Here is a 23,487-nt window from a genome sequence, read left to right on the forward strand (position 1 = left end):
TCCTGACTCTCAATTTTTATTTGTCTTTAAAGATCTGTCAAACCCAGCATCTTAGCTTACCTGGACTGTCCTGCCATTCATTATTAGGGCTGGGATACTAGGAGGACTAGAAACCAGCACTGGAGGCATTACCACCTCCACCCAATTCTATTACAAATTATCACAAGAGTTAAATGATAACATGGTATGAGTTGCAAATTCACTGGTCACCTTACAAAGTTAGCTTAACTCTTTAGCAGCACTAGCCCTTCAAAATCGGGGAGCCTTAAATTCATTAACAGCTGAAAGAGGTGGAACCTGTATTTTTCTAGAAGAGTGCTGTTATTTCATTAATCAATCCATGAGAGTAAAGAGCTTCCAGACCAGATACAGCGCCAGGCACAAGAGATCCAAAACACAGGAACTTGGAGTATTGTCAACCAATGGATACCCTGGCTTCTCCCCTTCTTGGGACCCTTGGTAGCTATTGCGGTGTTTCTTATCTTTGGACCCTGCATTTTTAACCTTGTAAAATTTGTCTCTTCCACAATAGAATCCATGAAACTTTAGATGGTTCTACAAATGGAGCCCCAAGTGACCACCACTAGCGCCTACTATCAAGGACCCCCAGACCGACCCGCCAACCCGTTCTCATACCACAACGCTGAAGACTCCCCTCCCAAGGAAACCTCAACTCCAGAGCCCCTTCTACACCCCAGTTCAGCAGGAAGTAGCTAGAATGATCATCGCCCAACTTCCCAACAGCATGGGCTTTCCTGTTGAGAGGGGGTACTGAGGGACTAAGTGGCTAAGTTGGCTGGACTTCCTGGGTCAATAGGAACTTCCCTAAGGGGACTTTCCCCTAAGCCAAAATAAGTCATAGCTGCAAGCTAAGGGATTGAAACTTCAACCAATCAAAGGGGACTTTCCCCTAAGCCAAAGTGAGTCACAGCTGCAAGCTAAGGGATTGAAACTTCAACTAAACTAAAGAAGTTTTAAGGGATTAAACTTCCATTCAACGTAGTACTGGAAGTCCTGATTAGGGCAATGAAGCAAGAGAAAGAAATAAAGGGCATCCAAATAGGAAGAGAGGAAGTCAAACTATCTCTGTTTGCAGACGACATGATCCTATATCTAGAAAACCCCAACATCTCAGCCCAAAAGCTCCTTAAGCTGATAAACAACTTCAGCAAAGTCTCAGGATACAAAATCAATGTAAAAAAACCACTAGCATTTCTGTACACCAATAACAGGCAAGCCAAGAGTGAAATCAGAAATGAAATCCTATTCACAATTGCCACAAAATAAACAAAATACCTAGGAACACAGCTAATCAGGAAGGTGAAAGACCTCTAAAAGGAGCACTATAAAACACTGCTGATGGCCGGGCATGGTGGCTCACACTTGCAATCCCAGCACTTTGGGAGGCCGAGGCAGGCAGATCATGAGGTCAGGAGATTGAGACCATCCTGGCTAACACGGTGAAACCCCATCTCTACTAAAAATACAAAAACAAAATTAGCCTGGCATGGTCATGGGCACCTGTAGTCCCAGTTACTCAGGAGGTTGAGGTGGAAGAATGGCATGAACCCAGGAGATGGAGGTTGCAGTGAGCCAAGATCACGCCACTGCACTCCAGCCTGGGCGACAGAGCAAGAGCAAGATTCCATCTCAAAAAAAAAAAAAAAAACACTGCTGACAAAAATCAGAAATGACACAAATAAATGGAAAAAACATTCCACACTCACAAACAGGAGAATCAATATCTTTAAAATGGCCATGCTGCCCAAAGCAATTTATAAATTCAGTGCTATTCCTATTAAACTATCATTGTCGTTCTTCACAGAACTAGAAAAAAACTATTTTAAAATTCATATGGAACCAAAAAAGACATCGAATATCCAAGGCAATCCTAAGCATAAAGAACAAAGCTGGAAGCATCACACCACCTGACTTCAAACTATACTATAGGGCTACAGTAACCAAAACAGCATGACACTGGTACAAAAACAGACACATAGACCACTGGAACAGAATAGAGAGCCCAGAAATAAGGCCACACACCTACAACCATCTAATCTTTGACAAAGCTGAGAAAAACAAGCAATAGGGAAAAGACTCCCTATTCAATAAATGGTACTGGGGGAACTAGCTAGCCATATGCAGAAGATTGAAACTAGACCCTTTCCTTACACCATATACAAAAATAAATGCATGATGGATTAAAGACTTAAATGTAAAACCCAAAACTATAAAAACCCTGGAAGACAACTTAGGCAATACCATTCTGGACATAGGAACAAGCAAAGATTTCATGACAAAGACACCAAAAGCAATTGCAACAAAAGCACAAATTGACAAAGGGGATCTATTTAAACTAAAGAACAGCAAAGAAAACTGCCAACAGAGTGTAGGGACAACCTACAGAATGGGAGAAAATTTTTGCAAACTATGCATCTTACAAAGGTCTAATATCACATACCTATAAGGAACTTAAACAAATTTACAAGAAAAAAAAAAAAAAACGTAAGTGGGAAAAGGACATGAATAGACACATTTCAAAAGAAGGCATGGCATACATGCAGCCAACAATCATATGAAAAAAGCTCAACATCACTGATCATTAGAGAAATGCAAATGAAAACCACAATGAGATATCATCTCCCACCAGTCAGAATGGCTACGATTATTAAGTCAAAAAATAATGAATGCTGGCAAGGTTGCAGAGAAAACGAAACACTTATACACTGTTGATGGGAGTGTAAATTAGCCCATCCATTGTGGAAGACAGTGTGGCAATTCCTCGAAGATCTGAAAGCAGAGCTACCATTCGACCCAGTAATCCCACTACTGGGTGTATACCCAAAGGATTATAAATCATTCTATTATAAAGACATGCATGTGAATGTTCACTGCAGCACTATTCACAATAGCAAAGACATGGAATCAACCTAAATGCCCATCAATGGCAGACTAGATAAAGAAAATGCGATACACATTCACAATGAGATAATATGCAGCCATAAAAAAAAGAACAAGATCATGTATTTTGTGGGAACATGATTGGAACGGGAGGCTATCATCCTTAGCAAACTAATTCAGAAACAGAAAACTAAATATTAATGTTCTCACTTATAAGTGGGAGTCTAATGATAGCACATGGACACATAGAGGGGAATGACACACACTGGGGCCTGTCAGAGGGTGGAGGGTGGGAGGAGGAAGAGAATCAGGAAAAATAACTAATGGGTGCTAGACTTAATACCTGGGTGACAAAACAATATGTACAACAAACTCTCATGACACAAGTTTACCCGTACAACAGACCTGCACGGGTACCCCTGAACTTAAAATAAAAGTTAAATTTAAAAAGAGAAACTGGAACTATGACATGAACATACATAATCCTTATTCTATTGCTATATACCTAAATAGAATTTATTACATTAAATTGATACAGTGATGATAATTATAATAAATATTTTCCAAGTAAAAACATAACAAATGTTGGCAAGGCTGTGGAAAAAAGAAACTGCTTATACTCTGTTGGTGGGAATGTAAATCAGTTCAACCATTGTGGACAGCAGTTTGGAGATTTCTCAAAGAACTAAAAATAGAACTACCATTCAACCCAATACCCATTACTGAGTATATATATATCCAAAGGAAAATAAATTGTTCCACCAAGAAGACATGCACTCATGTGTTCATCACAGCACCATTCACAATAGCAAAGATATGGAATCAACCTAGGTGCCCGTCAATGGAGGACTGGATAAGGAAAACATGGTACATACATACCATGAAATACTATACAGCCATAGAAAAGAACATCATCATGTCCTTTGCAGCAACGTAACTGCAGCAGGAGGCTATTATCCTAAACGAATTAATGCAGAAACAGAAAATCAGATACCGCATGTTCTCATGTATGAGTTAAACATCGGGTATACATGGACATAAAGATGGGAACAATAAACAGAGGACTACACAACGAAGGAGGAATGGAGAGAGACAAGGGTTGAAAAACTACCTATCAGGTACTATACTCACTACTTGGGTGATTGGTTCAATTGTACCCTAAACCTCAGCATCATGCAATATACCCATATAACAAACCTGTACATGTACCCTCTGAATCTAAAATAAATGTTGAATTTTTTAATTAATTAAAAGCAAAAGATGAAAAAAAGCTTTCATTCTGTCTTCCCCATAATCATATCTCAGCATCTTCAACAGTGTCATGCCGAACATATAGCAGAAACTTCACAAATATTTGCTAAATGAATTACTGAACATGTGAATGGTTCAGTATTACACATCCACCAGTTTTGTTTCTCTTTTGTTATGAAATCTGTATGCACTTTTTCAGTAATTCTTAAATAGTTCTGCTTCGGTATTCCTTGGGTTGTATTGAGTTTGTTCATTTTTAAATACTTTTCATGAATGTTTTATAACACTGTATATATCATATTATCTGTATATATCTGCAATAGTAATATTGCTATACCATCTCCTCTTCTAGTTGTTTTATCTGAAGAAAAACACATTAGAAAAAATTCAGAGAAAGACGTTGTGGGATGGTTTCTATCATGGCACATAAAAATGATTAGGAGTCTTCAGGGAAAGCAGGCAAAAAGGGAGAATGGATTTCAGGTGAGATCAGGAAGGGCATGGAAAAAGTAAGCAGAAACTTCTTCACTCCAGAATACAAGAAGTATAAGGAAAGGCTCTTGAAGCTTAAAAACATTGAAATTAAGACAAACAAAAAGACATCCTGGTTCACACCATGCCATTATTAGCTATAAGGTGCTATTAGAAGCTGAAAAATTAAGACTCAGGAAAGGAAAAAGAATTGTGCAAGATCCCTGTGTCAGCAGCAGAACTACAGCTAGAATTTAAGTTGTCTGACTTCTGATGTAGCATACTACATTCGCACTGTGCAGAGCTACCCATGTGCCGTGCAAAAGCTGAGCGTATTTTAGCAATAAAATTTCAATGCAAATTAAAATTGCTGAACAGGCTGGACACTTATAGATGACTGGGGCTGGACTAACCAAAATTGTGACAAAGTTGTCTTTGATGCCTTCCCCTCCACTCGTCAGCCCTCAAGAATATTTACCCAATTGATGTTACCAACTACATTATTAACAACTGACAGTGACACAAATATTTATTTAGGAGTAAGTTCTTAGGTAAATATTTTGTCATCTTCTCTGAAGATTTTTTGCAAATTGTTTTGCTTACGAGGCCAGAGCAGCCATATTCTAAGTTCATTAGTGAATTCTGAGAGCAGATTCCCCTGAGCACCGTTTGTTTCCCCCACCCCCCACCCCACCCTCCTGCCTTCTGAATTGATCCCCTGGGTCTGTATTAAAAGAATCTATAAAGCAAGTGTCCCTTTCCATTGGATGGAACCTGTGCAGAAGCCTCTTACATGACCCAAAACTTCAGAACCTTAGATTCCCAGCAGAAATCATGCGCCATGATAAAAAGGGGAAGAGGCTTCCAGCCTCAATCCAGACTCTAACCCTCTGCTGTGTGGTTTGGATGTTGACTGAGCAACCAAATTGTGTCTGTAGATAGCTATGTTTTTGGATTGTTGCTGCTGAAGGGACAGGTAGGTTGGAGAAGGCCAGAGAGAAATGAAGACAGTCAAAAATAAATTTCTATGGAAACTTAATTCCGAGATTATTTCTACAGAATTGCCTCCACATTTTTATGCCAGGCTGAGCTGTTTTCATGAAACCACACGGGCCATTTGGGCTTTTAAACTCTCTGCTCCCTCTTTAGGAAATCATTAGAGACCTGAAGAGCTTGTGTTGTCCCTAGGCTGGTGAATCTCTGAGGCTGCTTCCCAGGTAACAAGTCACTGTACAGAAAGGAAGGGAGCTGCATGTCACAGCTTGCCTTGCCAGACCACAGAAGTCACCCAAGACCAAGGTTTCCAAATCATTCAGCAAATTCCCTATGGCCTGGTGGGAGCTCTCTCTTTTTAAGCTGAAAAAAAAAAAAAACTGAAGCTGAAGAACGGCTTCTCCTCCTCAGAAATGGGCCTTTTTGCAAACACTGGCTGGTTGTAGATGGGAAGACAGGCAGCAACTCCCTAGGCAAGAATTCTCCAAAGTTTTTAAATTAATATATCCCATCAGTAAAAATAAAATCAGGAAAATATCCCCAATATATGGGTATGTTTATTAATGTTTAAGTTATTTGCACCACTACTATGTAAATGTATAGTTTGTGTTTTAAAATATACACAAAAACAGACTTCTGTAAGCTATGGAGCTTTGGAGGCTGGTGGGTTTTTTGGGTTTTTTCCATAGGTTATTGGGGAACAGGTGGTGTTTGTTTACATGAATAAGTTCTTTAGTGATGATTTGTGAGATTTTGGTGCACTCGTCACCCAAACAGTATACACTGAATCCAATTTGTAGTCTTTTATCCCTCACCCTCCCAACTCTTTCCCCATGAGTCACTAAAGTCCATTGTGTCATTCTTATGCCTTTGCATCCTCATAGCTCAGCTACCACTTAATTAGTGAGAATATATGATATTTGGTTTTCCATTCCTGAGTTACTTCACTTAGAATAATAGTCTCCAATCTTATCCAGGTTGGTGCAAATGCCATTAATTCATTCCTTTTTATGGCTGAGTAGTATTCCGTTGTGTATATGTGTGTGTGTGTGTACATGTATGTGTGTATATACATACAACTTTGCAATTGCAAATTGTGCTGCCATAAACATGCATGTGCAAGTATCTTTTTTGAATAATGACTTCTTTCCTCTGGGGAGATACCCAGTCATGGGACTGCTAGATCAAATGGTAGTTCTACTTTTAGCTCTTAGAGGAATCTCCACACTGTTTTCCATAGTGGCTGTACTAGTTTACATTCCCACCAACGTGTAGAAGTGTTCCCTGTTCACCACATCCATGCCAACATCTGCTGTTTTTTTATTTTTTGATTATGGCCACTCCTGCTGGAGTAAGGTGGTATCGCATTGTGGTTTTGATTTGCATTTCCTTGATCATTAGTGATGCCAAGCATTTTTTCATGTATTTGTTGGCCATTTGTAAATCTTCTTTTGAGAATTGTCTATTCATGTCCTTAGCCCACTTTTTGATGGGATTGTTTGTTTTTTCTTACTGATTTGCTTGAGTTTGTTGTAGATTCTGGATATTCATCCTTTGTCAGATGTATAGATTGTGAATATTTTCTCCCACTGTATGGGTTGTCTGTTTACTCTGCTGACTGTTCCTTTTGCCTTGCAAAAGCTCTTTAGTTTAATTAAGTCCCAACTATTTATCTTTGTTTTTATTGCATTTGCTTTTGGGTTCTTGGTCAGGAAATCCTTGCTTAAACCAAAGTCTAAAGGCTTTTTCCAATGTTATCTTCTAGAATCTTTATAGTTTCAGGTCTTAGATTTAAGTCCTTAATCCATCTTGAGTTGATTTCTGTGTAAGGTGAGAGATGAGAATCCAGTTGCATTCTCCTACATGTGGTTTGCAAATCATCACAGCAGCATGTGTTGAATAGGATGTCCTTTCTTCACTTTATGTTTTTGTTTGCTTTGTTGAAGATCAGTTGGATGTAAGTATTTGGGCTTATTTCTGGGTTCTCTATTCTGTTCCATTGGCCTGTGTGCCTATTTTTATACCAGTATCATGCTAAAAACAGACGTTTTAATGAGCTAAAGATAAATGCCATAGTTCATTAACTTCAAGACACCCACTTTAACATCTCTGAGATTGAGATTATCTTACAATCAATGGTATCTTAGCATAATGCCATAGTCTTCTTGGCAGTCTTTTTTCTTTCTTAATGGCACATAAAATAATACTGTATTTCATATTAGACTGTATCCTAGATTTTATGAAATATCATATAACTTGGAGGATCTCATATCTCCTTCTCATACCCCAGTGGATCGTGTGGCATATCCCGTGATGTGAGCAGCCTCCCCATTTAAAGACCAGTGGCAGAGGCCATGGAGTTCCTGGGCCATCAGTCTCAAACAAAAAAAGAAAGAGTGAATCACTCTTTAGATTTTTACAGATTTCTCCAGGGGGAAAAAAGTCCCTTTTCTACTCAGTAAAATAACAAGCCTGAGAGCCTTAGTGAATCTGATCATGGCAAGAAAATATTCAAGTGGTTCCAAGATAAGTTTTAGAATCTCACTGTACCTTAGACCAATAGTTAATTTCTCTGGATTTTACTTTCCTTATCAAAAGATGAGTGTAATAAGCCTCACAGGGTTTCATTTCTGTAGATGACTATCAAATGCCAGGCCCCAAGAATGAATATGAGAGAGGGGAGTGAACAAGGATGAGTAAGATATTCACTATCTTCAAATCTCTTACAGTTCAGATGCAAATGTCAGGCAGTTTTTAATGAGGATCTAGTGTAAGCAAATAGCAGGGTAAGTGAAAATGTCTTCTTCTTCCAAAACTACATGCTACATATGCAAGCAATACTTTACAAACTAGGAAGCTTTGTTGTGAATGCAGATCTGAGAAGGCCAGTGCCTCTACTAGAAAGGGGGAGGTAAGTGCTAAGATACTCAGATGAACAAAAAGTCTGTGAGCTCAAAGTGTTGGTGGTTTAGCACATAAGACAGGCTCTAGCCTATATAGCTGACTGTGGAAAAACTATGTTATGGGAGCCATGAGGAAGCAGCTAATTCAGCCTAGGACTTACAGAAAAGTCTTCATAGAAGAGGTCACACTTGAGCTGGATCTTGAAAGATTAGTGAGTGAGTGACAGTTCTAAAGAGGACTGAGAAGAGCAGCAGAGAATTCTTTGTAGGCTTTCTCAGAGGCAAAAAAAAAGAAAAAAAGGAAGCAATAAAAGAAAAAAACAGGGAGGAAAAAAGGGAGGGAGACAGGAAAGTCACTGTCATTCAATAATTCCTCAGATTCTGAAAAAGGCAACTTTTCTTTCTAGGGAAGAACCTCCAGAAGCTTCTGCTCTGCTTTCCTGAATCCATGGGGAAGCGGCAGGGAGGGGAAAAAAAAGATGCATTTCAGGAGAAATTTTTCCCTTTTCATCCTAATTTCTGATGGTCCTATCTGCCCAGAATTGCATATTTCTGGAAAGGGCTTGAGGTCCACAATGGCCAATCAGACTGTGGTGACTGAGTTCTTCCTCCAAGGCCTGACGGACACCAAAGAGCTTCAGGTGGCTGTTTTTCTGCTCCTGCTGCTTGCCTACCTTGTGACTGTCTCTGGGAACCTGACCATCATCAGCCTGACCTTGCTGGACACGCGCCTGCAGACGCCTATGTACTTATTTCTCCGGAATCTATCCTGCTTAGAAATTTGGTTCCAGACAGTCATCGTCCCCAAGATGCTGCTCAACATTGCCACGGGCACCAAGACCATTAGCTTTGCTGGGTGCATTACCCAGGACTTTTTCCACATCTTCCTGGGGGCCACAGAGTTCTTCCTCCTCACAGCCATGGCCTATGACCGGTACATTGCCATCTGCAAGCCCCTCCACTACCCTGTGCTCATAAGCAGTAGAGTCTGCACAGAGCTCATCCTCACCTGCTGGCTACTAGGGTTTTCCTTCATCATAGTGCCTGTCATCCTGACCAGTCAGCTTCCATTCTGTGATACCCACATCAACCACTTCTTCTGTGACTACACGCCTCTAATGGAGGTCATCTGCAGTGGGCCAAAGGTGCTGGAGATGGTGGATTTTACCCTGGCCTTAGTAGCACTGCTCGGCACCTTGGTACTGATCACCCTGTCCTATGTCCAGATCGTCCGGACGATTGTCAGAATCCCCTCTGTCCAGGAGAGGAAGAAGGCTTTCTCTACCTGTTCCTCTCATGTCATTGTGGTTACCATGTGTTATGGCAGCTGCTTCTTTATGTATGTCAAGCCCTCTCCAGGAAAGGGGGTTGATGTCAACAAGGGAGTGTCTCTAATCAATACAATTATCGCCCCCCTGTTAAATCCCTTCATCTATACTCTGAGAAACCAACAAGTCAAGCAGGTAGTGAAAGACCTTGTCCGAAAAACGACTTGGTTCCAAGATAAATAAGGGCCCCAAAAGGCATCTTCTGGGGAAAAATGGGTGCCTTCCCCAGAGTAAGTCCAAATGATGTCAGGCCAAGAGGCAGGAGTCAGGAGCTTAGGCCCCCATTGCACCCCCAGTAAGGTGCAGGTTTTCCCACAGGCCATAAGGAAAATGTCCTGTTATCACATGAAGTATCTTATTACCTAGCCTTGGTCTTAGGTTTGCACCTTCTTTTAGCACTCTGTCAGCCAAAGAAATGAGAAAGGGCTAGCCTATGTCCCCAGGTGCCCTCATCTAGACTCCAGTAACAGCTGACATTCATCAGCATGCCAGTTTCATTTCTAACACCTATAATGTTTGTGGAGCGATTCACAGTTTCAAAAGCATTTTCTCAACACTAACCTCACTTAATCTTCACAATAACCCTATGAAGTAGATGGAAAAATTATTATTCACATTTTACATAAAGATGTTGATATACTCAAACAGTTTAAGTGTATTGCCAAAGATCACACAGGACACCAGGGTTCAAACCCACAACTTCTAGATCTAAATGCAATACCACATTTCCTACAGATGTGAGACATCTGGCTTTAATAATCACCTTTTGCTGCACACAAATTATCCCAAAATTTAGCAGCTTAAAACAGCAAGCATTGATTATCTCGGTTTCTATGGGTTAGTAATTTGGGTTCAGCTTAACTCAGAGCAGGTTGTTCAGTAGGGCTGTTGTCTCATTTAAAGACTCTACTGGGGGTGGCACATGGTGGTTCATGCCTATAATTCCAGCACTTTGGGAGGCTGAGGTGAGTGGATCACCTCAGTTCAGGAGTTTGAGACCAGCCTGGCCAACATGGCAAAACCCCATCCCTACTAAAAATATAAAAGTTAGCCAGGTATGGTGGCATACACCTGTAGTCCCATCTACTCAGCAGGCTGAGGCATTCCAGCCTGGGTGACAGAGTGAGACTCCATCTCAAAAAAAAGAAAGACTCAACTAGGGAAGGATTAACTTCTGAGTTGCTCACTCCAGTTGCTGTTAGCAGGCCCTAATTCCTCAGTGCTTATTGCCAAGTGGGCACTCCATAAGGAAGCTCATAACATGGCAGCTGGCTTTCTTTAGAGCAAACAAATGAAAAAATGGCCAAAAGTATTTTATAACTTAATGTCAGAAGTGACATCACATCACTTTTATCATACGCTATTTGTTAGAGGCAAGTCGCCAAGTCCAGCCCATATAAAAGAGGAGGAGAGCACACAAAGACATGAATATCAGGAGGCAGGGATGATTTGGGAAACATTACAGGCAGCCTATTACAGTCCACCCTCTGGCACAGTCCACCAATGATTCATGTCCCTCCCATATGCAATATATATTCCACCCTTCTCGAAGTCATCAAAGGTCTCATTTGTTATAGTTTCCAATCAAAATCCACAATCTCATCATCTAAATCAGGTCCAGGTGTAGATGAAGTTCCTTGGGTATAGTTCCTCAGGTACATACAGCCCCCTAACTAGTGTTCTCAATCTGTAGACCTGTGAAACTAAAAAACACAAGTTAACATCCCCACACACACCCAACATACAATGATGGGGTAGGCATAGAATAACCACTATAACTATTACCACTCAAAAATAGGAAATGCAAAGGAATTACTGGTCCAGAAAAATTATGAAATCCAGCTGAAAATGATGGAAACTCCTTGATTCATTCAAAACCTGGGAATAATTCATTATTGCTCTTGGGTCCTTGGTCCTGCCCTCTGAGTCATTTTTCCTTTTTCATGAAAAGTAGCACACAATTGTAGCTGAGTAGTTTTCTCAGCCTTCTTCCTTCTAATAGAATTACAGTGACCCAAATGCCTTTTTTTATTTTGTACTGTCTTCTTTTCAATCCAAGACGACAGAGTTTCTGCTGATGTAACTCATTTGGGAATTTTATGGATCTCCAGTGTATCTTCTTGATACTTGTTTCATTAGATAAAATCCACAGCTAAGGCCTGAAAGATCTTTAAAGGTTCTAGTATCCCTATTATTTTATTGAAAGGACCTCTGAAACACATTCTTAACTTCTTGAAAAGGTCTTTTGTGCTTCGTACTCAGGCACAACCTTGATATTTCTGAGGTCTTAAAGTATTACAGTCACACTCTTGATATCACCTCTGGACTGGTTTTCCTGACAGTGCCCTGATTTGGACCCTTACTTAGAAACCATTTCTTAATTTTAGCATAATTTATCATTAGAAGAGAATTTCAAAAACTATCAAGTCCTGGATATCTCCTGTTTAACAGTGTTTCCTTCAACCTTCCTCTCTCCTCTTACTATAACCATCAAGAAGAAATCAGGTGGCACATTCGACACTTTGCTTAGAAATCTCCTTAGCTAGATTACCCAGTTCACTAGGCACATTTTCCATTTTCCACTTAACTGCAGGAGACAGTGTTGCTAAGCTTTTGTCACTACATAACAAAGGTCCTTCCCCCGTTTCCAGTAAGATTTTCTTCAGTTTCCTGAAAGCCCTCATCCATAGCATCCTCAAGGTCCAAAATTCTACAAAAAGTATTTTCAAAGTCAAGCTTTCATCAGTAGTCTTCTAAAATCCTTAAAGGTTTTTCAGCTTCTACCCACTACGTAGCCCCAAAGACATTCCTACATTTTAGGTAGTTGTTATGACAGTACCCCACTTCAAAAGGTGTATTTTCTCTCTATTGCTGCTTAACAAATTACTTCCAAAACCTAGTGGCTTAAATAGCAAGCATCTATTATCTCACAGTTTCATTGGTCCAGAAATCTAAGTGTTGATTAGCTGAATGACTCTGGCTCAAGATCTCTCATGAGGTTGCAGTTAACCTGTCAACCAGGTCTATGGTCTCATCTGAAGGCATGACTGAGGGAGGATCTCCTTCCAAGCTCACTTCTATGGTTGCTAGCTAAATTTAAATCCTCATTAACTGTTGTACTCCCTCAATTTCTTGCCACGTAGTCCTCTCCAAAAGATAGTTTATAACATGGCCACTGGATTCCATCAAGTTAAGTGAGCAAGAAAGTACCCAAGATAAAAGCCAGTCCTTTTGTAACCTAATCTAAGAAACATCATCCTATCATTTTTGCCGTATTTTATTTGTTAGAAGTAATTCACTACATCAACCCTATACTCAAAGGGTGGGGATTACACAAGTGAAAAAAACAAGAGGTAAAGACTATTGGGGGCCATCTTAAAGGCTGCCTATCCTGTGGGCTTAGCCTCTTTATTTTACAAATGAGGAAATTGAGGCCAAGAACTCAAGGCCCTCCACTAGGGAGTTGTTCAGTGTAAAGAGTCATTATACCCATTTCAATCAACAGTATAAAAAATTGTGTTCAATTTTTAACAAACAAAAATGAGTGACTCTACATATAATTAATACTCAAAGATGATTTCTTAAAAGAGATTACTTTCAAGGACAACAAGGGATGGAAGTTTACCAAGAGTTTCTTCTCTCTACTGTTGCCAATAAACCAGGAAAAGTTAATGGGTGACAAGAATTCCAAATATGGGACTAATACATTAATACAGAAATGAATGAGATGTTTGGAAAGATAGGAAAATGTGTTGCATGTGATGAGAGGTGACTTCTCACTTTCCTGCCTGATGCTAACATCTCCTCTAGCTCCCCCATCAAGTTTATATCTACACCTAGCCCCAGAAGAATGAGCTGCTTCCAGACTCCAACTCAGTAAGAAAAAGTTCCAAGTTTATTTGCCAGCAGGTCAGCAGGACCTCTCTTCCTACTACCTATCCCACAAATAACCAAGTCCTTACTACTCCTCAGCTCCCAGGGCCCTGTGGGTTTTCTGTAGGAAAATAAACCTAAGAGACAGTGTTGTCTTCAAACTTTCTCTTGCCTCTTCCCCACTTTTTCCTCCAAGTCTTGTATCTAATTTCAGTGCTCTACTTCTCTGCAAACCACATCCAACATTCCTTCTATACTTCACCTTTATTTGAAACAGAATCATCCCTATTAATAGAGGCATGAGGCAGACAAATGCCTAGGTAGACAGGGGTGGGTCCCCAGTGAAACCCCACCTACAAGCCAAAGACAGTTTAAACCCTGAAAGTCAAGCTACAAGTGAAATCCACAGACCAGATTGAGAACCTGCCTTCCTGCTTGGCGCACTTTCCTCTGATTGCTCCCCACCCTTCACCTATTTTACATATGCCTGCCTACCCTTCCCTAATTGGTTTTTATAACACTATCATGCCCACCTTTGAGTGATGCCTTTTTTTTTTTTTTTTACTTTTTTTCATGCCCACAAACCAATCAGCACGCACTCCCCTATTCTGAGCCCATAAAAGCCCTGTACTTAGGCACATTGGGAGACAACTCAACTTCAGATGAGACAGCATCTTCCCATTGCCTCTCCACAGAAAGCTGTTTTGTTACTCAACAAAATTCTCCGGCCTCATCACCCTTCAATGGTAGGCATATCCTCATTCTTCTTGGGCATGGGATAAGAATTCAGGAACTGCCAAACATGGGTATGAACTATAACACAGGTGGGCAGGGGCACACCTGGCCCAGCCACAGGCTGAGCCAGTGCGCAAGCCAAGCTTGTCCCTGGCAGGCCAAGTGGGCGGGCTCTCTTCTGCAGCAGGCAGTGTGGCTGAGGAAGGCCCAGGCAGGGGTATCGCCAGTTGGAGGGCCCCAGCTTGTTGCAAAGTGACCAAGAAAAATCCTGTATCACTATTTCCCCTATTACCTTTCATCCCTAGCCCCGCACCATGTTGCCTCTTTTGAGGTAACAGAGATGCAGAGACATCACCTTCTCTGAGAGGAGTTTTTCCGAACACTCCAAATCATCCCCATTTACATCCATGGCACCATTAACCTTTCACTCTTTGAGACTAACCACTTCGAAGTCATCCCTGACTCTTCCCTACTATCTGTCACCCACTCCTGTGGTCTCTTCCTTTAGAATCCCTCCTGGATTCACTCTACTCCTGTATTTCAACAGCCCTCACATAGTCCACATGTCAAATGTGACCAACTGTCAGAGACTGCAAGAAATGGTCACACATTCTTTGCCTCCCTACAGCCACCCTCTTTGGTAGTGCCCTTCTACACTGACTCTGGAATTGGCCATGTGGCTTGCCTTGGACAATGTCACACTAGCAAACATAATGCGAGAAGAAACACAAAAGGCATATCCTCCAACTACCATGTGAACAAGCCTGGGCTGGTTTACTAGATGATAAAAGACACATAATCCACTTGCCCCAACATCCCACCTGACAATAATCTCACATACACACACACCCCTTGGCAGAACTTCCCAGCTGGCCACTGAGGAGGCATGGGCAAGCCTATCAAAGACCAACAGAAGAACCACCCAAATAAGCCTACACTAAATTGCCAACCCACAAAATCATAAACTAAATAAATGATGTTGTATAAGCCATTAAGTATTAGGGCGATTTATGAATCAATGAAAATTAGCCAATACACTAACAAAAAGTAAATATATATGGCAAACACATGGTGACCCTTGATTAAGGATCTAGGATTAAGAAGTCGAGATAAGAGAGTGTTTTCCCATGTAAGTTGAAGTTGATTTGATAAAATCAGGAAATTTAACTTGGTCTCTTCTCATGTGTGGTCACAGGCTATAGGAAGTTATCAAGGAAATAAGCTCTAAACAGAAGGCCAACTGAGGCAGAACTATTTCTTTTTCTTCTGGAGCATTCAATGCTCTCCACACTGGGCAACTGGCCTCTGAGGTGAGACTCAGATGGGGATACTGACCTGGTGGATTTTGAAATTCTAGTCCCAAGGAGCCTGACTTGAATGCATATTCTATGTGAAATAAGATTGTAAAGTCTCCAGAAAAGCTCAAAAGTCATTTGTGGCCTGAAGTCCCACACTCTCGTCAGGAGCATTTCTGGGCCACACTTCTCCAAGGACTCTGTCCCCTGAGAATAAAATTCTCAGATGGTCTACAAGAGAGGTGCCCAGAGGTGCCCAGTCTGAGTATGTATTTCCCAAAAGGTACAGAAAATGGGCAGGAGAGCTGGGTGCAGTGGTTCGTGTCTGTAGTCCCAGTATTGGGAGGCCGAGGTGGGTGGATTGCTTGAGTGCAGGAGTTTGAGACTAGCTTGGGCAACATGGTGAAACCCCGTCGCTACTAAAAATACAAAAAAAAAAAAAAAGCAGCCGATCGGGCACAGTGGCTCACACCTGTAATCCCAGCACTTTGGGAGGCCGAGGCAGGCAGATCACCTGAAGTCAGGAGTTCAAGACCAGCCTGGCCAACATGGTAAAACCCCGTCTCTACTAAAAGTACAAAAATTAGCCAGGTGTGGCGGCAGGTGTCTGTAATCCCAGCTACTCAGGAGGTTATGGCAGGAGAATCACCTGAAGCCGGGAGGCGGAGGTTGCAGTAAGCCAAGATCTTGCCACTGCACTCCAACCTGGGTGACAAGAGTGAGATTCCGTCTCAAAAAAAAAAAAAAAATAGCCGGGTATGTTGGTGCATGCCTGTAATCCCAGGTACTTCAGAGGTTGAGGCAGGAGAATCACTTGAACCTGGGAGGCAGAGGTTGCTGTGAGCCGACCATGTCATTGCACTCCAGCCTGGGATACAAGAACGAAACTCCATTTCAAAAAAATAAAATAAAATAAAATTAGCAGGGCATGGTGGCTAAGCTACTGTGGTCCCAGCTACTGAGGAGGTTGAGGTGGGAGGATTGCTTGAGCCCAGAAGGTGGAGGCTGCAGTGAGCCAAGATGGCACCACTGCACTCCAACCTGGGTGACAGAGTGAGACCCTGTCACAAAAAAAAAAAAAGAAGAAGAAGAAGAGGAAAAGAAAATAGGCAGGAGGAGGATGTACCCATCTGCTTACTTCCCAACCTGAGTTAGTCTTAATTGAATGTTTGAGTGTCCAAACCCCATAGACACACAATGTATGAGCCAGGTTAAGGTAAACAAATACTATATGTGCCAACAATAGGCAGTCTCACATTGAGCACTAGTACACTGCATTAGTAGCTTGCAATTTTATCCCATCTTCCATTTCAAGGTTATTATGATGTGCAAATAATTCCTGTATAAGGCCCCCATGGGAACTGTGCAATGGGAGGTGGAGGCTGAGGACTAGGACATTGCTTTTAGCATGTCTATGTGTAGAGGCGACCAAATTATCAGGTCATGGACGCACTATTCCAGAGATAATCTGGATAAATGGCTCCCTCTAGTGGGACATATTATTTTTACAACGTCTCACATACACCACGTGTTAAGAAATTCTTGAAAGGACTTAAATTCTCACACGGTGGAATCACTGTCCAGGAATGAGCTAAGCAAACACTTCCCTCTAGTGGAGATTTTTTCTTTAGAAAATGTCAAACACTGAAGGGGAGTACTCACAGATTAATAAACTGCCTAAATACAATTGCCAAGTAGGCGCCTTAAGGGCACTCAATAAAAATTAAAATATCACCAGGTGTGGTTGGCTCACACCTGTAACCTCAACACTTAAAGAGACAGAGGCGGGCAGCTCACTCGAGGTCAGGAGTTTGAGACCAGCCTGGCCAACATGGTGAAAACTTGTCTTTATTTTTTTTAATTTTAAGGAAAATTTTAAAAATCAAATATGAAAATAAAATTATCAAAGAAAATCATTAAAATTGACCATACATCTGCTCTTTCCACATCATACCTCAAGTGGGGAAAACAATAACGGAGTTTTCTTTTCCTCCCTTTGTAATAATATGTGCCAAGGTCTTCTATGAGGAGGAGGGGGCCAATGGAGCTCAGAACTGCTGTAAGTTGCAATGCTATTTTAATATGTGTAAAGTAATAAAGTTTTTATCCTCAAAAGGCAACATCTTCTGGGGGGTGGGGATATGGATGAAGGAAGAAGAAAGGGGGGAAATAAAGGCTAAAGAAGCGTTGAAGAGGGAAAGAAAGGAAAGCAACAAAAAAATGGGAAGGTGAGAAGGAAGAAGGTGGGAGGGAGAGGAAATTAGGAGCCCCGTAACCTCGAGGCTGCCATTTACAAATAGATTTTAAGGTGTTTTCTAAGGGAGAGTTCTCACAAATTACTCTGTACTTGGAAATTTCCTTGTAAGTACAAGATTTTTAAATATGTTATTGAAATATGAAACTTGATTTGTGAAGACACAAACCTTTTTTTAACTTCTATTTAAAGGTTGAACATATGGATATGACCTGGCCAGATAGGTTGGATGCTTGGAACAAATCTAATGAGTAAAAATATATTTCTAGATTTCAGTATTTCTAAGACCATCCATGGTTTCTAGATATAAGAATTGAGGCCAGGTGCAGTGGCTCACGCTAGTAATCCCCACACTTTGGGAAGCCAAGGTGATTGGATCACTGGAGGTCAGGAATTCAAGACCAGCCTGGTCAACATGGTGAAACTCCGTCTCTACTAAAAATAAAAAATAAAACTTAGCTGGGCGTGGTGGCACAAGCCTGTAATCCCACCTGCTCGGGAGGCTGAGGCAGGAGAATCGCTTGAATCTGGGAGGCGGAGGTTGCAGTGAACTGAGATCGTGCCACTGCACTGTAGGCAACAGAGAAAGACTCCATCTCAAAAAACAAAAAACAGAAAAAGTGTTATCAAAATCCCAAAATAGCAGAACTTGAGAAATTGGCATATGAGGATTCACTATAATCTTCTCTATTTTGCCTGTCTATAAAAAATGTTTAACTTTTTTAATGTGTAAACATAAAATGGGTGATGCTCAAATCAAGTCACTATCTTTTTTGGTCTCAAGCTTGATATACTTTCTAAATAAAAAGAGAAACAAAGACAGACTTCAGCAGCCCTGAGAGGGTAAAGCAATCACAGATCAAAGTCGGAAACATTTAAATAGCCACAGGCCAACAATCAGTAGCCATTAGGCTTGGTTTTAGTTCTGTTTTAGAGAAAGGTTTAAAGCCTTAAAGCAAATGAGGCTTGAGTTCTTGGCCATTCTATTCATTATATCTTGAAATCATGGTGGTCTAAGAAACACTAAAATCTACAGATACATTTGCTCATCAGATTTGTCCCAAGCATCCAAACTGTCTGGCCAGATCACATCTATATATATATTCATCTTTTAAGTAGGCATTTCAAAAGAAAAATTTCGCATCTTTACAAATGAGCTTTTATGTCTCAATAAAATGTTTTAACAATTTCTACTCAGAAGGGAATTTCCAAATAGAAAGCAATTTCTGGGAACCAATGCTCCGAACTCCTTTAAATCAATTTGTACACAACAGTTTCAAGATTAGACTCTCTCGCTCTCTCTACCCCACCCCCAAAAGAATTTTCAACATCTTTCTAAGCTGAAAAGGGACAAGAAACTCCTTTTTGTTTCTGATAAAAGCAATTTTAAGGTGATTAAAGTAGATGTTCACAATATTTTTAAATGTACATTATTCTCGGCTGGTGTTTATGTAAGAAAACTTCATGTTTCATTCCAAAAACTCCAGACATTTCAATAAAAGCATTGTGTAGTCCTGGGTTGCATACTAAATACACAGAGAAATAATTTGAAATCAGCATCCTGAGAAAGAATGTGCGTATTGAATGTTGCTGGCTAGAAGACAGGCTATGTTGTTACATACAACGCAACTGTTTGTTAACAACCATGTTAATTGATGATCAGGTGTGATGTTTTAAGCATTTTCTCTCCAAACCTAATAGTCTGCTATTTGTGATAATATGTTACTTTATTATGTTTTAGGCGATTGGCTGAAGGTTTAGGGTAGACATGTATCACATAATATTTTTTCCCACTCAAAATGATGAGAAATAGGTTCCCGGTTAGCATATTTACACAGAACATCTGATTTTCATGAACAGATTATTGATATTAAACAGGAGATGGCTGTGTAAGGATTCAGATAACACAGCATTGGAAACCTGAAGACAACAAAACAATACCTTAGAAATTCTAAAGTTTCTTAGAAACATTAATTTCATCTGGACTACTATACCCAGCCAACTCTCAGTCAAGTACAAAAATAGAATATTTTTTCAGATGTGCAAAGTCTCAAAAATTGTATTCCACCATTCAACAGCACATGGAGCTACTGAAGCTTACAAAAGTAAGCTAAGAAAGAGAAAGACATTGGGTCCAAGAAACAGGAGCTCTGATTAAAAGAGAGATGGAAGGCCGGGCGCGGTGGCTCAAGCCTGTAATCCCAGCACTTTGGGAGGCCGAGACGGGCCGATCACGAGGTCAGGAGATCGAGACCATCCTGGCTAACACGGTGAAACCCCGTCTCTACTAAAAAATACCAAAAAACTAGCCGGGCGAGGTGGCGGGCGCCTGTAGTCCCGGTTACTCGGGAGGCTGAGGCAGGAGAATGGTGTGAACCCGGGAGGCGGAGCTTGCAGTGAGCTGAGATCCAGCCACTGCACTCCAGTCTGGGCGACAGAGTGAGACTCCGTCTCAAAACAAAAAAAAAAAAGAGAGAGAGAGATGAAAGATATCTCCAGACACCCCCAGAGAAAAGCTATGCTGGAGGCTGGCGAAAAATCAGTCCAGAGGGCAGCCTGTTGACACCCACCTTCCACATACTACCCTCCACCAAATACACCACAAACACCCATAGGCCCATCACACTCAAACTACGCACAATTCGCACCTCACTCACGGCATACACACTACACACAGGCTACAGGCTTGGTCCCCAGAGTCTGTGACTAATGGAAATATTGGACATTCTCAGGTCCCAAGGTTAAGAAAATACTGTCTTTCTCCGTTCCAAAATGAAAACAGACTTCTGATGACCTTCCAAGCCAGAGGTCCCCTCCTTCAGTGGGGCAACCCCTCAAGAGCCTCTTTCTACTTCACACACACTCTGAGAGTGTCACCTCCCACTTTCAGGGGTCACCTAGCCCTTCAGTCATTCAGCCAAGCATCCACATCTCCACCTATACATCCTCTGTTCATCTGGCCAATTGCCCATCTGCTTGTGTGCCTATATGTCCACCAATCAATCAAGTTGACCACCTACCCTGGACTCGTCAGGGTAGTTTTCAGACCCACAAAGAGCCTTAACACAAACTGCTCTCTAGAGAGCTGCTGTTCCACCTTCATTTCGTATCTCTGTGAATGAAGCAGGAGAGCTACCCCAGGAGCAGGAAGCCTGGCCCACTTTCTCTGTCCTCAGGCCCAGGGGCCTGAATTTTTTTCCCAGAATGTTTTCAATCCAAGGTTGGATGAATCCACAGATATGGAACCCATGGATATGGAGGGTTGACTGCATACATATGCACACAGTCATCCCTCGGTATCCATGGGGGAATGGGTCCAGGACTCCCTACAAATACCAAAATCCAAGGATGCCAAGTCCCTTACATAAAATGGTGTAGGATTTCCATATAACCTATGCACATCCCCACATATACTTTAAATCATCTCTAGATTACTTATAATATGTAATACAATGTAAATACTATGTAAACAGTTGTTATGCTCTACCGGTTTTTTTCATTTGTATTATTTTTTACTGTTGTCTTGCTATTTTTCTTTTTCTTCCAAATATTTCTAATCTGCTTCTGGTTGAATCTACAGATGCAGAGCCCGTGGATACTGAGGGCTGACGACATCTATATACAGCCATGTACCGCATAAGCACATTTGGCCAATGCTGGTTCATATACAGTGGTGGTCCCATAAGATTGTAATACCACATTTTTACTGTACTTTTTCTCTATATAGATACACAAATACTTACAATGTATTACAATTGTCTACAGTAATCAGTACAGTGACATGCTGTACAGGTTTGTAGCCTGGGAGCAATAGGCTGTACTATATAGCCTAGTTGTGTAGTAGGCTCTACCATCTAGGTTTGTGGAATTACACTCTATGATGTTCACACAATGATGAAACCAGCTAATGAGTCATTCTCAGAATGCACTCTATCATTAAGTGATGCGTAATCACTTAATGTATTATTCATGACAGGATTGTCTTACCTGATGGGGAAAACCAAATTATTCACTCCTAAAGAATATGAGTCTTTGGTGGTCTTTCTCTACTGGTTTTCCCATGCAATCAGCACACCAGACAATCCCTTGGGGGTTGGTTTGGCTTGGTCGGTTTGGGGTTTGGTTAGGATCACTGTGTTTTCCCTCTTAGGTTTGAAAGTGAGCACCTTCCTGCTCACATTGTGTGACAACCCTATATCAATAAGATAATCACCATCAATCACCCCATCCAACATGAGATTCTCCTCTTTTTTGCTTACGTGCACAGTGTCATGAGAAGCCTTAAATGGACAGAAATAAGTCTGAACTTCTAATCCTATGAAACCATTCTTTTGTCCCTGGTAGTGGCATTCCTGCTATGTTGGTTAAGGTACAGGTTAATTGCTATAACAAAGAAACTCAATAGCACAGTGGATTAAATAAGACTAAAATTTCTTTTTCTGTAATGAAACTGAGATATGCTGTCCGAAGGTGAGAGGTCCAGACCTGCCAGTGTGGATCTGCTATGTGAAATGATGCCAAGATCCAGCTCCCTCCAATATCCTTGCACCTGCCATCTCCTCAACTCCTCATACACAGGAGTATGAGGGTATGTGTTACCTCCATACCCGCATACTAACCCAAGGGAAGGAACAAAGAAATTCTGTGTAGGCAGCTTGAACACTAAGGAGATCACTGTCTTAGTATATTTTCTGCTGCTGTAAGAGAATATCACCTGGGTAATTTACAAACAAAAGGCATTTACTTGGGTCATGGTTCTGGAGGCTGCTGGGAAGTCCAGAGAATGGTGCTGGCGTCTAGTGAGGGCCTCTGTGCTGCAGAAGGTGGCAGCCAGAATAGCAAAAGAGCGTGCATGGGAGAGACAGTCCATATAACAAAGCTGCCCGCACAATAACCCACTCTCGAGAAAACAGCATTCATTAATCCACTCATGAAAGTGCAGCCCCCATGAGCTAATCCCTCCTTTAAAAACCCACCTCCCAACATTGTTGCATTGGGGATTAAGTCTCCAACACATAAATTTTGGAAAATGCATTCAAACCATAACAGTAACCCAGAAGTTTCCCACATGAATTCTACTCACATCATTGACCCAAATCTAGTGATCTGATCACATTTTAAAACAAGAAAGCTTAATAACGGTGGGTTCTTGCTTGACAACCAAGTGCCCAGCTAAAAATAGGGGAGTTTTACTGCCAAAAAGCTAAGAGTAAAATGGATAATGAAAGGCTATTTATACCTCCTTAATGTACTAATATCTCTAAATCAACAAAGCCCAGATTCACAAGGACAGGAAGCAAACATTTTGCAAGTAAGTCGTTAGGTTTAGTGGCAAGCGGTGCCACTCCTACTTCAGCCACTTGGTTACCAATGTATTTTGTATTTGTAATTTGACTATTGTATTTTGGCTATGGGAGAATACCACATATTGGTCTGGAGTTCACAGCCTATGTCTCACCTATAAGAGATCACTCAAACTTTTC

Source organism: Chlorocebus sabaeus, chromosome 11 (genome assembly GCF_047675955.1).
Source record: "Chlorocebus sabaeus isolate Y175 chromosome 11, mChlSab1.0.hap1, whole genome shotgun sequence".
NCBI lineage: Eukaryota > Metazoa > Chordata > Mammalia > Primates > Cercopithecidae > Chlorocebus > Chlorocebus sabaeus.